We start from the raw sequence: 17,141 nt of genomic DNA, 5'->3' as shown, positions 1-17,141 counted from the left end.
GGAGGGGGTGAGGTGGCAGGCATGGGAGAGAATGTTGAAAGGGGTCCTATTGATCAAGATGCATTGTATTCATGAACCGCTTCAGTGAATGGCAACATCTTTATACAACTATGTAAAGGTGATAAAAATATTCAAAAAATAAGAAGAAAAAAATCAAGATGGAAGCATAGCTTTTGTGGTAAAAGTGCCTTCCTGGAAAGAGAAGATCCCTAGTCCTAACACACAAAACATACACACACACATTCACACACAGCAATTTTCAATACATAGAAGTTATCAAGAAATTGTTTCTTAAAATCAATCACTGCTTTTTTTTCCTTTTTTCTTTTTTGTCAGTTGCAGTGCTTGAACCCAGGCCCTGGATGCTAGCACTCTCTGAGCCTTTGTGTCCAAGTCTAGCATTCTGTCAGTTGAGCCACAGCATCACTTCTGGTTTTTGAGTGGTTAATTGGAGATAAGAGTCTCTTGGGGACCTTCCTGCCTGGGCTGGCTTTGAACTGTGATCCTCAGATCTCAGCCACCTGAGTTGCTAAGAATACAGGCATGAGCCATGGGCACCCTGCTAATCACTGCCTTTTTGAAAATGAAGGAAGATTTATTTTTATGACTAAATTTCTTCATAGAAAATAGTTATAATGGGGCTGGGAATATGGCCTAGTGGCAAGAGTGTTTGTCTGGTATATATGAAGCCCTGGGTTCAATTCCCTGGCACCACCTATATAAAAAATGGCCAGAAGTGGCGCTGTGGCTCAAGTGGCAGAATGCTAGCCTTGAGCAAAAAGAATCCAGGGGCAGTGCCTAGGCCCTGAGTTCAAGCCTCAGGACTGGCAAAAAAAGAAAAAAAGAAAATAGTTATAACATGCAAAACCAGTAAAATAAAAAGAAACATTAATTCCTTCAATGAGCTAGCAATATTGTGAAATTTATAGTACATACCTTTGTGATTTAATCATTGGGTTTAAAGGCATTTTTCATAAATGAAATCACACTAAGTAAAATTAATTCATGCCCAATGAATGTCTCCAAATTTATCTTCAGACAATAAATTTACTTTGGAAAGCATCTTGAGTAGGCAGAAATTCCATTTTTGTGTAATTTCACAAAAGAATTCCTTGGAATAATGTTTTGATAGAAAAAAATGGCTTTGTTAGTTAGGAGGAAAACAGCTAACTTCTGGACATTTCTCATTACTATTTCCTGGGAAAATCTCTCTGCTAAAGCTGTTGATCAAGACATGAAGACAGTTTCACTTTCACTGTTCCTTTTGCACAACACATACTAGGTGGCCTGCCATATGTGGCTTGATGCTCAGCCTGTAAAAGCAGTGCTTTCCTGACTAGCCAGAGGGAAGAACTCAGAGCAAAGGCAGCTGAGAATTTGTCTCCTGACTACAGAATCCACACCAGGTAAGTTCTGTGTGGTCTTTCATGTGCTATTTCCCTTCAGGATCAGCAACAAGGAGCTAGGTCCCCAGCAATTTTGCTAGCTGGGGCTCCTGGAGTGGTAAGGAGTTAAGGCAGCAGTGGTTATGAGGACATGGGAGGCCCCAGGATTTGTGACCCTCCAGATTGTTTCTGGCATTTCAGCACCTAAGGCCCCTTCAGTCCTGAGGCAGCTGTGGGGTGGTAACCCTAGCACAGCATATGCAGGAAGAGCTGCTTTTCCTCAGGTGTCCAGAATGGGTTGCAGCTCCATGTGGCCTTAATTCCCTCCTGGCACTGAGGAACCAAACCCTAGTCCAAACCCGAGCAGAGTCACTGCTGGAGGATTGCTTCTTCCAGCCCTCTCTTGCCCCAATTACACCATTATCCTCAGTCATCAGATGTTTCCCTGACCGTAGCTACCTGGAATTGGAAAAGCTGAGAGCAAAAGGAGTCTTCACTAGTCCATTTGCACCCTAAATGCCTAGCTTCCCATCTTTCTGGTGCCCATGCACACTGGTTCATGGTTTCCTTGCAGCTGAGCCACTTGGACTACTTGATTTTCTCCCTCTCACCAGTCAAATATTACAAACAGCAGTAAGGTCTCAGCCTAGTGTATATCCTGAACGGTTTAACTCCTTTGAACAACTAACTTAATTTGTAGAAGCTGGAATGTGTTAGGCAGGGTGATATCAAGGGGTGCAAGGTGAGGTAGATGAAGAGAGGAAGAGTGGATAAATGCAGTCATAATATTCAATATACATATGTGAAAATGGCACTGTGTAACTGAGGAGATGGGCGGGTTGAGGAGAACCATGAAAGGTGTCATTGGATGAGGGTAGATTGTATTTACAGATTGACATTAAATTGAAACTCCTTTATGAACTTGTTAGAGGCAATCTCTTTTAAATGTGTAAGATATCCAAGAAAGACTTCAGTATGCTTGTCTTGTGTTATTTAGGGAAAATCAGTTTGAGGTAGTTTTAATTTAATTGTATCTAGGTCTAACTCATAGGCAGTCCTGTACATGGAAGGTCCTGTACATGACCTTCTTCTTCTCCCATTTAACTTGGAGTTGAAAGCTTCTATGTTCAATATCTTAGTCCTGCACTGCTACCAGAGATGAGGAGGAAGGAGAAGGAGGGAGAGGAAGAAGAGAAGAGGAGGAGAAGGGATAGGAGAAGTGAGAAAGAAGGGCAGAAAGAGGAGTAGAGTGACAGAGAGGGAGGAGAGAGAGGAAAAGGGGGAGAGGAAGAGAAGGGAAGACAGGGGCAAGGCAGGGAAAGAGGAAAAAGGAAGAGAAGGAGGAGGAGGAGGAGGAAGAGGATCAACAAGAAGAGAGAAGAGAGAAAAAGGGAGTAGAAGAAAGGAGAAGAAGGAAAGGAGAAGAGAAGAGAAAGAAAGGAGAGAGAGGAAGGAGGGGAGAGAAAAGGAAGGAGGAAAGGGAGAGAGGGAGAGAGGGAGGAAATGAAGGAAGGAAGGAAGGGAAAGAAAGAATAAAGGATAGGAAAAAGGAAAGAGAAAAAAGAAAGAGAAGGCAAGGAATAAAACATAAATATAAAATTTATGACCCTTTTCCCAGTGCTTTCTTTTCTTTCTTATTTCTTTTCCTTTCTTCCTCCCTCCCTCCCTCCATCCCACCCCTCCTTCCCTTCCTTCCTTCCTTCCTCCCTTCCTTCCTTCCTTCCTTCCTTCCTCCCTTCCTTCCTCCCTCCCTCCCTCCCTCCCTCTCTCCCTTCCTTCCTCTCTCTCCCTCCCTCTCTCCCTTCCTTTCTTCCTTCCTTCCTTCCTTCCTTCCTTCCTTCCTTCCTTCCTTCCTTCCTTCCTTTTCTTTTCCTTTTTTGTTAGTCATGGGGCTTGAACCATCTGTAGCATTTCTAGTGACAAGAGGTAGTAATGAGTGTGATACACTACATAAAATCCTTCACTGTGTGAAATGCTGGCACTCATACTTTCATCATTTTATTAGAATGAGCATCATGTTATTAGAATTCTGCAGGCACATTTTGCATTCTATATCAGGTCACCCTAGTTTTGTTATAGCATTGTCTTGTTCATATAACTATCATGGTACTTCCATTCTTAGGCTGCCATAATGATATGTTGTCTAATTATACCAGCATACTATAAGATTTGAGATCCTCCGGATTACTCTGAGCACATTTTATCTGTCAATTTCTGTTCTTCTTTTTTCTACTGTATTAACACACTTGTATTCATCTAGACAAATAACAGCCTACTAGAGAGACTAAATGTTATCAGCCTTCTTTGTGAATAGACTGAATAGGAGAAACAATTTTATCAAGTGGAGTGTGAGCAGATTTATTATGCAATGATCAGTCATCCAAAAGATGTCCTTAAAAAAGAGATAGCCTAGTCTTTCCCTTACCGATGGGAAGGTACCTATGGCCATGAGCTATTTTGACCAGGAGATGTCATGTTCAAAATTGAGGGGATGGGTGGAGTTGGGAGACATGGGGAAGAATGATGGAATGGGTGACATTAGTCAAGATGCATTGTACTCACAAACCGACATGTTCAATTGAAATCCCTTTGTACAACTACTAAAAGTTAACAAAAATAGTATTAAAAAACTAAACTGATTTTTTAAAAAGAACCTAACACACACATTTTACAAATGAGAAGATGATTGTACATGTTCCTGGAGTTCCCATTAAACCTTGTGTTCTATCACACTTTTATTCTTTCTTCTATTTTTTTGGGGGGGATGCAGGTTAATATGGAGGATTATGCTTTATAATTGTCTATATGTCTATAATATGTCTATGTCTATGTCTATGTCTATGAATATGTCTATAATAGTAAACCATAGGCCGTATAAATAAGGTAGAAAACTTGCTTCAAATATTGTCATTTGTATTCCATATTTTGTTAAATGCAGGTAATTTTTGGTTTTGTTTTTAATTTTTCCTATCTCTAAGTTGTTGTAAAAAGAAGTTGCCATTCAACAAAGCAGTTTATAAACGCAGTGTGTCTTGATCTGTGTGGGTGATTTTCTTGAATAAGAACATTTTATTTGTTCCTTCTTGATTTCCAGAGAATCTGTCCCTAGCTCTATCAATCCTCTGCCTATGAAGGCTCCCTTTCTCACATTTTCATCTTTCCTACTAGCTCATTATCTTAAAGAACAGAACCTCACAGTACTATATTCTCAGAACTTAAACACGTCTATATTACTTTCTTCTCTTTGGTTGCAGGTTTCAATCTGGGCAGTACAGTGAGGTCTGAAACAAAGGGCATCTGGATGTGGTATGTGACTCATCCCACTCAACCAAATTTCACCTGGGTCCTTCTGGACACTGAAGGCCTGGGTGATGTGGAGAAGGTAAATCAAAATCATGGAGGAGTCTCCCTTGGTTGTGTTCCTTAACTTACCATATATGTCTCTAAATTTCCACTGCTTAATTCAGTTCCTGAAAACTACAAATCTAGTTATGAATGGAACCTAAATTTGTTTGTTGATACTACTCTGATAAACCAAAATATTTTGATGTATTATCATCCTTCAAAAAAAACCAACATGAAAACCTTTCCTCCTCTGCTTTTTTGCAAGTGAATCACTAGGTAAATTCATTCTTTGTTCTTTGTTCTTTTATTACTCCTGGGCATCCAAGTCAGGGTTTTGTGCATCCTAGACAATGCTCTACCACTGTGCTACCACCTCAGTCTAGTATAGAGATCTTAATGTAAGATGGTAGTAACATTAAACTCTACCCCTAACAGAGATAGCATAGATATTATTGGAGATTCTTCTGTAAGGAAGAGTTTTCCTCTACTCTGTCAACTGTTCACTTATTAAGTCATTCATATCAGCACAAAAGAAAGTCTATTTTATGCTTTGATTTATGCTTTTGTAGAAAATATTGGGGACTGAACAAAAAAGAGTGTTGCATACTAGTTTTTGTACTTACCACTGAGCTAGACTCTGGTCCCTTATACCTTGCTTTTGCTTTGTTCCATCTTTAGATATTGTGAGTTCTTTCAGTTTGTTGTCTCTATTATGGTAAAATATTCTTTGCAACTGGGAGTATGATACAATTTAGTAAATATTCATTAAAGAGATCAATTCTAAGTCCCTATCCTATATTCTATGGATCCAGCAGTAAAAGGTAAGGGCCTAACACAGGAGCCTACTTCAGTAGCCAACATACATTTTGTATAAGCAGCACAAGGTGCTACAGATGCCCAGAGTGACCATATAAGCTACATATATGGGTCAGAGAACATTTCCTAGAGGTAAGGACATCTCAGTGGTTACCTATGAGGCCAATAGGACTTTGAGTCTAATGACACAGTATAAATTGCTTTTGTTTAGAATTACTCACTGCCTCCATGACTTGCAGGAATTGAGCACTTAATTCTATTTTCCTATACTTCATGGCCCATCTCATCTTATCCTGAATCTTGTTTCTGGCTGTACCTTTCAGCCTGTTACACATGCTCACTGCTACCATGTATATGATCTTTTAGTCTCTAATTATGCATTCTATCATTTTTAAGTAAATGAGGCACTTTGAAACAACTACCATCCCAGTGACACACTTACATGTTTAAATCTGTAAAGTATTTGTTCCTATTTATTAAAATTGTTGATTTCCCTCACACAATAAAATTTTAGTGTATTATTGGCAGGGATGATAATCTTGGATATACATTCATATAGCATTTACTTATATACAATACTTATGATGGTTATTTTTAATATTTCTGTCATCTGCTGTATATAGTTGCTGTAGAAAGTATTTTATACACATTTAACTATATCATCATTCATTCTGACTAAGGAAACCAAGGCCCAAAGAAGATCACTGTTAATAACGAAAGGAAGTGTAAACAAGATAGTTAAAAAACAAAACAACTTTGATCTTTCTTTATTTCAACTGAAGTGTGAAATGAACAATAAATGAAAGACTGTCACAGGTAGACTTCCATGTCCCTTGCTCTCATGTGCTTTCTAAGAATGACGCGTGGATCTTTGCCTTGTCCGTTCTACTCAGCATCACCTTTGTCTACAATAGCATAGGCACCATCAACCAGCAGGCCCTGGTGCAACTGCAGTATCCTTCCTGGAAAACAATAGTCATGTTGTATTGTGTTTAGGAAGATGGCAACTGACCCCCATATTCCCAGCCCTGACCATGTTTCTTTAAGTGACTCAGTTCTCCTGGTTGAGGAGAGTACATAGCACAAAATGAAAGGTTATCAGTGGGTTCATAGGCAAGATCTGAAACTTGTGGTGTATGGTGCTTTTCATTCTTTAGCTAAGACCCCAGCTATGTAATTGAACTAACAGAGCTAATCAGGGCAAAGTCCACTACAAAGTCATCTGATGAAGTCGATGACTCTGGTGAATTTGTGAGTTTCTTTCCAGACTTTGTCTGGACTGTTCAGGATTTCATTCTGGAGCTGAAGTTAGATGACAGTCCCATCACAGAGGATGACTATCTGGAGAATGCCTTAAAACTTATTTCAGGTGAGGTTTGTAGAGCTGTATATATATAAGCCTTTTCAATCAGTATTGGATGTATATGTTTACTTGAGATTGGATTGTGCCTTAATACGATATACTAATTGTTGAAAGGTGACTGGTAATAGTTACTCAAAGATTATTTTTTAAAAAGAATGACTCTATTTTCAGTTTCTTTATAGTACTCTAGCATTGTATATGATAAGAATTCTCATATCTAAATAAGTTAAATACATTTTGAGAGTATTTTATGAATCAGCACATGCAAGAAAAAGCTTTACAGAGTTGTATCAACTTTCATAGCTTGCATGTCATAGAAATCAAGTTTAAAAATAAAAACAACAGTGTGTTGTTCCTGAACATTCATAATATCATGTTCTGGCAAAATATTTCATAAACAGACCCATATACAAATAAAATATTTCACAAAGTATGTTTTAGAAAATGTTTTGGTTTTTCATCTAAACAATTAATAAACCCACAAGCACTTCTATGCTATTCCAGAGTTATCATTTGAAAATCTTCAAGTGCAATATAAAATCACTAAAAAAGGCACAAATACTGGATCAAATTTTTAAGATGAATTAACACCATGCCAAAAATTATCCTGATTATAATCCATCCTATAATATTGAAAGGTCCACATATTAAGTTTTTTAAAATAAGTGTTTCATGTGAAAAAATTAAAATTTGGTAAGCATGGAATTATATTTAATAAATGGGTCAATTTTTAAATTATTTTCCATGGTATATTTTACTAATATCTGACTCATTCACATTCCTCAATGGAAGACTATTATATACAGTAAATACTTAAGAAAAACCTTGATATTTCTTTTGAGTAAGATTCAATCTTTATTTACCTTTTTTAATCATCATTTTCTTCATTTGTAACCTTATACTTAATGAATTAAATATTTCAGACTTGTATTATCAAAGTGAAGTGTTGGGGGGCACTTGAAAAGACAATATATAAAAAAAGAAAAGACAATATAGATATTTTAGATACCATTTTATTCTCTTTCATTATTTATCCATCGATTCTTACACACTAGTTATTCACATTGTCTCTGTGAAACTTCATAGAGTAATTTAGATATAATGAAGACATATCCACACTATCTTTAAGTTAACTGTATCCTCAAAAGTTTCAGTGGAAGTAATCTTTAAGAAATCTGTGCTATGTATTTCTATTTGGTTGATATTTGTAACAGATTTTCTGTTCTGACTTGAATGTTACCTATTCTCTTTCTAACATTTTTTCCAGTAGCATCTTATCTTTTCCTGGTATAATTTTATTTTAAGTCTTTTTTACATTTCATTTCTGACAAAGATACAATAAAATCAGAAAACTGCTTTTAACCATTTTGTTCTACTAATCACCCAAAAAACATGTATTAAACTCTTTTTTTTCTTTTTTTCTTTTTTTTTTTTTTGGCCAGTCCTGGGCCTTGGACTCAGGGCTTGAGCACCGCCCCTGGCTTCTTTGCGCTCAAGGTCGCTCTGCCACCTGAGCCACAGCGCCCCTTCTGGCCATTTTCCATATATGTGGTGCTGGGGAATCGAACCGAGAGCTTCATGTGTAGAAGGCAAGCACTCTTGCCACTAGGCCATATTCCGAGCCCCTGTATTAAACTCTTAATGCATGAGAGTTTCACTAGAATTAGGGAGACTAATAATTTTCCCCCATTTATGGACAGATACATTGCTTAATCTTCAAAATTACATTTTTCCTTTTGCCTCTGTGCAAAAGGTTGGTTTGCAATGCAGTATCATGTGATTAGACAGAAGGAGATTTCACATCAGTAATATAAAATCTTTGGAATGAAAATACTGAGCCCCTGGCATGATGGATGCCCTTCCAATGACCAACATTTTCCTTTTATTGTTATAGACATGAGTTTGAAAATTCAAAATGCCAACTTGCCTAAGGAGTGTAACAGGTATTTCTTTCTAAAACGTAAATGTTTTGTCTTTGATCGACCTACAAAAGAAAAAGATCTCTTAGTTCATATTGAAGACTTGCCAGAAGACCAGCTGGATTGTAATTTCCAAATGCAATCCAAAAGAAATCTGTTCCTCCATCTTTACCAATGCAAAACCCAAGACTGTGAGAGAGGAAATTATTGTCACTGGAAAACGTGAGTCTTCTTAGCTTCTGGACTTATCTCTCTTTTTAGTTCCCTGAAGTAAAGCTTTAATTACATTTTTGAATATATTAAGAAGATAGGAAATTAGTTCATGCTATGTATATAATTTCATCTCCACTAACTATTGTCGTTCTACATGAAGCTTTATAGAGATGGAATGTATCTTAAGAAACTATTCCACTGATGACATTAGGGCCTACTGATCATAAGGAGTAATAGCTGTGTTTCAGGTTAAGTAAGTTGGGCAAGTGTTCTCCTATATAGACAGAAAAATGTTTTGTGAATTTAAATGCGTTAAGAGGTAAATAAGACGTCAAGCTCCTAAAGGTGCATCCAGGTTTAAAACAAAAATTCAATGAAATCCTAGCTATAGAAGTGGCTTCAGGATATGGAAAATATGTACCCATAATGCTAAGTTTTGTTATGAAATTCTTGTTCACAGCATATGCAGATTTTCATTCTTCCTTATAATTGGGTCTCAAAAGTTAGATTTGAACATTGATCATATTGGTGGTTATCAGTGATTTTAATTCTAATGTACAAGTGAAGAGCATGAAAGAAAAGAATGAATAGGAAAAGACAGTGCTACCAGAAGAAGTAGCCTTTGTCAACTAAGATAAAGAAATTTTATACCAGGTAATAAATTGTGGTTATTTAGGGTGAAAAATTAGCAAGAAACTATCTCGATCAGTAACTAGGCATGGTAGCTTCTCTCTACAAGCTGATGGAAAACAGACATTTATCCTTTATTCTTGTATAATAAATTACAATATGATTGGCAGTATAAAAAGCCAGGCACCAGTGGATCATACTGTAATCTTAGCTGCTCAGAAGGCTGAGATCTGAGGATCACGGTTTAAAGCCAATCTGAGCAGGAAAGTCTTTGAAATTCTTATCTCCAATTAAACAGCAAAAGTCCAGAAGTAGAGCTTTGGCTCAAACAGCTTTGAGCATAAAGCTTAGGAACAGAGTCTACACCCTGAGTTCAAGCCCCAAGACCAGAATTAAAATAAGCCAAATGTACACGGAGAGTCATTTCTGTATGCCCAAAGTGTAGTGTATGATGTTGAATGAGCCCCCAGTGCTTGGCCTAGGGCGCCCAAGGTCTATGTGAGATCACGACCTCAGTTTCTGCAATGAAGTTGCTGTTGGGATAAAAGCACAACCAAAACTTTTTTTGGGGAGGGGGCATATAATTTCATGCTTTTATATGCTCATTGCAAGAATTAATTAATGGTTCCAAACACCTGAACAGATGAGAAACTTCAGTGTTAATTGCATACTTTTTAACATTTGCATTTTCATCCTTGCAACACAAATCCTCAGATAACTCTCCTAGCCACATTCCACTTGCAATTTTGCTTATCTTGTGGTTTTATTGTTGTTAATCACTTCACTGTTGAAAGAATTGTGCAGGTCCTGTCATTGAATTCCATCATTTTACAGAGAATGAGCCTGGTTCCCAAAATGTTCAGGGACTTTCTAATATTACTTAGACAGTTTTCAGAAGTAGCAGTGGCTCCTTCCCATGTACCAGTATGCTCTGAGCCTTCACCTTACTTTTTCCATGAAGATCACCATAGACTTTCTTTCTAATACCTCCTTTGTACTGTCTTCCTATGGCCTTAACAGAGCAGCATAGAGAGAACAAAGGAAGAGTTCATCCTGCAGAATGAAGAAGCCTCTGTCAAATACTGCCAGACCCAGCTGAAGAAAGTTTCTGAGCATTTAATGAAATGCATTTCCAATGGAACTTTCTCTGCCCCTGGAGGACACAGTCTGTACTTAGAAAGCAAGTCGAAGGTTGGGCTTTACTATGAGACAGTATCCCAGAAAGGAGTAAGGTAAGGAATAAGGACTAGGGGGATAAATTGCAGTTAGACAGAGAATCTCACTACTAAAGAATACAGAATCATTTGTGAGAAGAAAGTCTGCATTTTCCTTCTATATCCACAATTACTTTTTACAAACATAATCATACTTTATTATGTTAAAATTAAAAACAAAATTTTTTCTAAGTATCACAATGACTTGCTCTTAATGAAACATTCTTTCCTAAAAAAAAGGACATAACACCAATAATCCCAGATAGAGTAGGATAATTTTAATAGGCCAAACAATGTGATTGTATCTTAGTGAAGTTGATGAGAATTAAAAATTAAAGACACTCCTTTGTTATGTTCACAAGAAACTGATTGTCTTGCCTGAGATACAAGTAGTAAATTGAATTTCACAAGATAATGTAGGTCATCCTGGGCTGAACATCAAGTAAAAACAATGGTGGAATAATATGGGTACAATATTAATGTTAATAATGCTCAAACCTATTCAAAATCATATTTTATCTTTCATTGGAATTTTGTTTTTATTTTTCTTTGATTTAAGTCAGGGTGTTTCATGTAGGTAAGGCTCCCAACGCACATTATTTCCACTTCAGCCTCCCCAGTGATATGATTAGATTTGTGCACCATAATGCTTCAACTTCAACACCCTATTTAACATCATGAATACTCAGTAACCAGTACTTTTGTGGTACTTGGAAAATTATAATTTAATTTTAAGAACAATGTGATAAATTAGTACAGTTTTTATCCAAGATTTGTAGCTGAGAAATGTGAGGCACAGGGAAGCTAACAAATTGCAAATTCCTTGAGTCTGTCATTGGGGAACCTTGTAGGACACTTGCATAGGACAGTCATACACAATTCCAGAGTTAGATTGGGAAAGCTTTCTTCAAGATCAGAGGGAAGGTCAGGATGAATTAGCAGAGGATTCCATGTAGGTTATAAAAAGAATACAGGTATCCAAGCAGAAGAATAGAATGTAGGGATATCTTATTTGTTTTAGCCAGTACTGGGTTTTGAACCCAGGGATTACTACTTGCTCAGCTTGCTTTCTTGGCTGGTGTACTCCAATTTGACCCATGCTTCTAGTTTGGTCCTGTGCTGGTTATTTTGGAGGTAGAGTCTCCCAGATGTTTCTGCCAGGGCTTGTTTCAAATGAGGATTCCCTGTATCTCAGTAGTAGTTAGTACCCAGCCAGAGGGTATCAATTTTAGGTACATGTAAATCTCATTTATAAGCTGGAATAGCATTAGACTTCTCTGTTTAAAAAGGAAAAAAAAAGACTGGAAGCTGAATGCTGGTGGCTCATGCCTGTCATCCAAGTTTTTCACGAGGCTGTGATCTGAGGATCACAGTTCAAATCCAGCAGGTCATGAGACTTTTATTTCCAACTAACCATCAGAAGACCAGAAGTGGTAATATGTCTCAAAGTGGTAGAGTGTTAGCCTTGAGCACAAAAGCTTGGGGACAGCGCCCAGGCCCTTATTTCAAGACCCACAATGAACAAAAAAAAAAGGGTGGGGGGAGGCTGGACAGCTAGGGCAGAGGCTGCTATAAAAAGTTTTGAGGTACTCCAAGAGAGATTGGATTTGCTATTATGGTTCAAGAAGGAACAGAAAAATGAGGAGAAAAATGGGGGAGGAGGTAGCAAGTTTGATAAGAAATGTACTCACTGCCTTACATATGAAACTGTATCCCCTCTGTATATCACTTTGAAAATAAATAAATAAATTTTTAAAAAGGAACAAAAGCAGAGGACTCTTGAAGATAGTTGAAATTTTACAAGATTTAGAGAGAAATAATTTCTGCAACAAGGGATTGACTTTCGCTGTTTAATGTATTCCACTTATTTGTTGGTGTCCTAGGCAAATGAGGTCGTTCAGAACTTTCTGCAGTCCCAGGATGCTATAGAGAAATCAATCCTACAATCAGACAAAGCTCTCACCGACACACAGAAGGCCATAGCAGGTACTGGGGATGACACAACTTTCAGGAAAGGGGGTTGGTTCCTGAAAACCCTAACAATGGACATGAAGGTCTATCTGGAAGGAGCTTCCTGTTCTACATGAGAATGCACATGATGCTAAAGCAGAAAAATAAAAAGTCAGTTCTAGTCATACTCAGCCAGTGTGGCAGCACATTTCCATATCATCCTGACATTGCTTAGGTTTGGTCGTGGAAGAATTCAGAGACAATTTTGTCTCTGAGTCCAGAAGGTTTAGGGTTATGGCTTGACTCTTATTTTCCTTCTCTAAATCCAATGTGAGATAGCTGAGAGGGCTGCAAAGGAGGCAGCTGCAAAGGAGCAGGAACTGTGCTAAGAAAGAAACATAAGGAGCAGCAGGAAAGGATGGAAGCCCAAGAGAAAAGCTTCAAGGAAAATGTGGCCCAACTACAGGCAAAGATGGAAAGTGAAAGAGAGAATCTGATAAGAGATCAGAAAAAGAAGCTGCAACACAAGCTGAAGGTGAGTCTGGATGGGGTGTGGGACCTATCACGAGGATAATTTCGAGCTTGCCTTTGCCCAGTGCCTCCCACCCTCCTGAGAGAATCACAGGGAGCTAGGAGAACATATGGTCTTACTACTCAGGAATCATGAGGAAGCATTAGACAAATGTATCAAAGAGCACTGTTGGAGGGGGAGAGGGAGAGAGGGGTCTTAGGGTTGCTAGGTCCTAGGGTTGCTTGGTCCTAGGGTTGCTAAGAGCAAACTTTTGATACTCAGTAAGTTTTATTTTCAGGGCTTACTTTTTCATTTTATAAGTCCAAGAAGAAATGCTTAAAGAGGGATTCAATAAGAAATATGAAGATAGGAATACAGAGATACATTAACTGAAAACGGAGATTGAAAAAACCAAGGAAGAGAAGTCATGGGGTGCAGGGTTCATTGATGGGATTGGCTATGTGTTTCTTACAACAGTGCCCAATCCTGTTGGTAAGGTAGCTGGTGCCATTGCAAAAGGGATAAGCTACACAATGAAGTAGACTCATGATTTTTATTAGGAAATGATAAATAAGGTCATTCATTTGTCCGAGTCTTAATTTTCAAGTTATCATAATATTAAAAAAAATTCAAAACAACAAAGGAATACAGGAATGGAGAGGTGGTGACAAAATGCAGCCATTGTATTTAATATACATTATACTAAAACTGAATGATGTGAGTTGGGACCAGAGAAAAAAAGTGGGAGGAAAATGAAGAAAGGGGTGACATAACAACTGAACCATTGTACTCATAACCTGAATTATGGACCTGTAACCCCTTTGCACTCCTTAATAATAATAAAAATTGAGTTAAAATATCAAAAACAAAAAGTACATAGGATAACAATTAAATATCTCACTGAAAATGAAAAGTGGTTTCAAAATCCTAACCCTATGTTTATAAAGTTAGTGAATTAGAAGAAATAATTCTCATCAGGGCCAACTTGGAGATTTTGGATGCTCCTAAGCTGTTTTGCTGAAGACTCTGATGATCTAAACAGAAAGAATGTCACTTGTGTCTGTTGGATATGTTATTTTTGGAAAGGAATTCAATTTGCTGCCATGGTGTTGGCTGTGGCGAGGAGGGACGTGGAGAATGGGGATTGCCACAGTGGCCCCTGTGGCAGCCAACTCTGCCAAACTGCCTCCCTCCTCCCCAGTCCATCTTCTTTCCCAATATCTACTTCTTAGACTTCTTGACAAGGATAAACAAATCCCAGCTTCCAGGGGTTTTCTATGTGATGGGCACTGACTCCCAATCTCTCTGGTGTTCATGCCTCTTTGCACCAACTCCCCTTGTGGGGCTCCTGAACCAAGCTGAGCCCGATCTCCCACTTCATCTTGGTCCTTTGAACCACTTGTGCTGAAAAATTGAAACAAGAAGTTAAAAGATTTAGGGTCCTTTGGTCAATGTGATTACTTCTGGTTAGTAGATACCATAAATTTTCAATTCCAAAAGCCAAATAATTGACCATAGGTTTTAGGGTAAAATGATGAATTCCTCGCATTACACTGTATCATAGATGAGGGCTTCCTTAGAGGAGCTAAGAACTTTTACCAAATCTATCAGCCTTGGGAGGTTCTCTGAAACAGTGGGAATCGGAGCTCGAGATTCCATGGCAAAACCTGAGGTTCCACAAAGTGAGGAAAGGGAAAAATAGTCTCTAGAGGTCATGAGGAAGGTAGCAAGAAGTTCCAGTTGCTGCAAAAAGGCCCAGCTGGCCAAAGCTACTGGGCCTAACACTCCTTCTCCTTCTCCTGCAATGTCATACTCTGAGTGTTCTGTAGTTACTGTTTCTAACTATTCCTTTGCTAATTAACTTTCACTTTCTGTTCACTCAGAGACCAGGGCTTCCTCTACTTGGTTATCCACTGTTCAAGTGACTTTCTAAATTAGGGGAATTTATACTCATTAACCACTCAATGGGTACAGAAAGGATCAACACATAAGCATGCTATAAGTTTAGAAAGAATTCTGTTACTGTGCGTCAGTGGCACTTATCTGTAATCCTAGATACTCAGGAGGCAGAAAGATATAGGATCACAGTTTGAGGCCATCCTAGCCAGAATATACTAGAAGACTCCATTTGTAGTTAAGCAGCAAAGAGAGGGGCTGGAAATGTGGCTCAAGTGTAAGGCAAAATCCAAGAAATCATGAGTCCCCCAAGTTCAGGCTGATAAAGAAGACAGGATTCTATGGTCTCTGTTGTAGTGGTTTTGGTTTCTAATGTAAACAATGGATTTTCTTCATCAAAAGAAAAAGCTGCTCACCTCAGCATTATTTATATTTCCAAACAACCTTGCTCAGCTTTCACTTTGAGTTGCTTGCATAAGAGTAAGTTGAGTTTCATTTTGTGTTTCTAAATGCACCTTGAAATAGGAATATACTTTTTATGCAAAATTATAGATAAGGTTAAGGGTGATCATTTAACAAAACATGAAGCTGAGGACAATTGGGCAGAGAAGAAAAGAAACTGGCATAATTACTGACATCTTGCCACATTTTCTCAGAAAAGGGTTAAATTGTACCAGAACCCCATTTACACAGTGAGTGACAATTGTGCAAATCTGAACAGTGACTTTTGAGAGCCTGTGTAATAATCTTATTTTAGGAATGGACGATGCCACAAAAGATCACAAGTTCAAACATTACTGTGATGTTTATGACTTGTAGTAATAATTTCCATTGCTAAAATAACCTATACCTGAACAAGGAACCAGGAGGAGCAGAGGTGTAAAGAAGAGAAAAAGCAAAGAAGAAAAAAGATGTTAGGGACAAAGGATGTGAATTCTGCCCCAAAGTGGGCAGCATAGTAAAATTACCAGATCTGCTCATCACCAATAAATTAACATCATCCTACCAGTTTGGTCACATCTGTGTTGAATTTACATTTCCCACTTACAGTTAAATGAAACCTTATTAAGCTACATATAATTTAATCAAGAATAGTGTAGCCAAGAATGGTTTATGACAGCTAACCATAACTTAATACTAAGTGCCAGTCACTGTTCTATGTTCTATGACTTAACTCATCTAAACCTTATGGTAATAACTGTGGTCCACAAGGCCTTTTATCATCACTAATTATCCCCCCGTTGGCCTGTAGAGAATCTGAAGGCTAGAGACACTGCATTACTTGTACAAGGTCATATAAGGTCATATAGCTAGCAGGCCACAAGACCTAATATAAACACAGGAACTGCGTGTTCAGCATGTTTAGACACTGTACGATTCCAGCTCCCAAGGACTCAAGGTTTTAACATAACGATGCCAGGTAAGGATTCACACACTCAGGCAAGAAGAGACCTAGGTCATGCCCCAAAGCTCTTTCCCATCATCGCTTGGATTTTCTTGATCTTTCAGGCCAGCTTTGTGAAACTGGAAGCATTTTTAGAGCCTCAGGACTTCCAGAATTTATTACCACATCAACAGATGCAACTTGAGACTCCAGATAAAGCCCTGAAGGAAGAAGAATCTGATTTTTTTTGTGGCCATCTTCCTCTTCCTCCACCACTTCTTCCTTCTCTTCCTCCTTTCATCAAAGCATCCATGGATTCGAGAAGCCTATAATAACATTACCACATTCTGGAGTTGAAGTTATCCTCCCACCCCTCTAGAAACTTACAAGATAGGGCCACAGACAAATGTGACAGCAACTACCTGTCAGGCAGATAGAGCAGATGTCAGGAGAGGGTGCACGGAGCAAAGCTGAGCACAATTTCCTTCTCAGGGTGTGATAGACGATCCTGTGGC

General features: G+C 38.2%; 1 pseudogene; it reads left to right on the top strand.

Annotated features, from left to right (window-relative positions):
• The first annotated feature begins 635 nt into the window (after positions 1-635).
• LOC125366981 lies at positions 636-14,083 on the top strand (annotated as a pseudogene).
• The last annotated feature ends 3,058 nt before the right edge of the window (positions 14,084-17,141 follow it).

The sequence above is a fragment of the Perognathus longimembris genome, chromosome 18, assembly GCF_023159225.1.
Source record: "Perognathus longimembris pacificus isolate PPM17 chromosome 18, ASM2315922v1, whole genome shotgun sequence".
Lineage (NCBI taxonomy): Eukaryota > Metazoa > Chordata > Mammalia > Rodentia > Heteromyidae > Perognathus > Perognathus longimembris.
The sequence above is the reverse complement of the archived record's forward strand: the minus strand, read 5'-3'. Positions and strand labels throughout refer to the sequence as shown.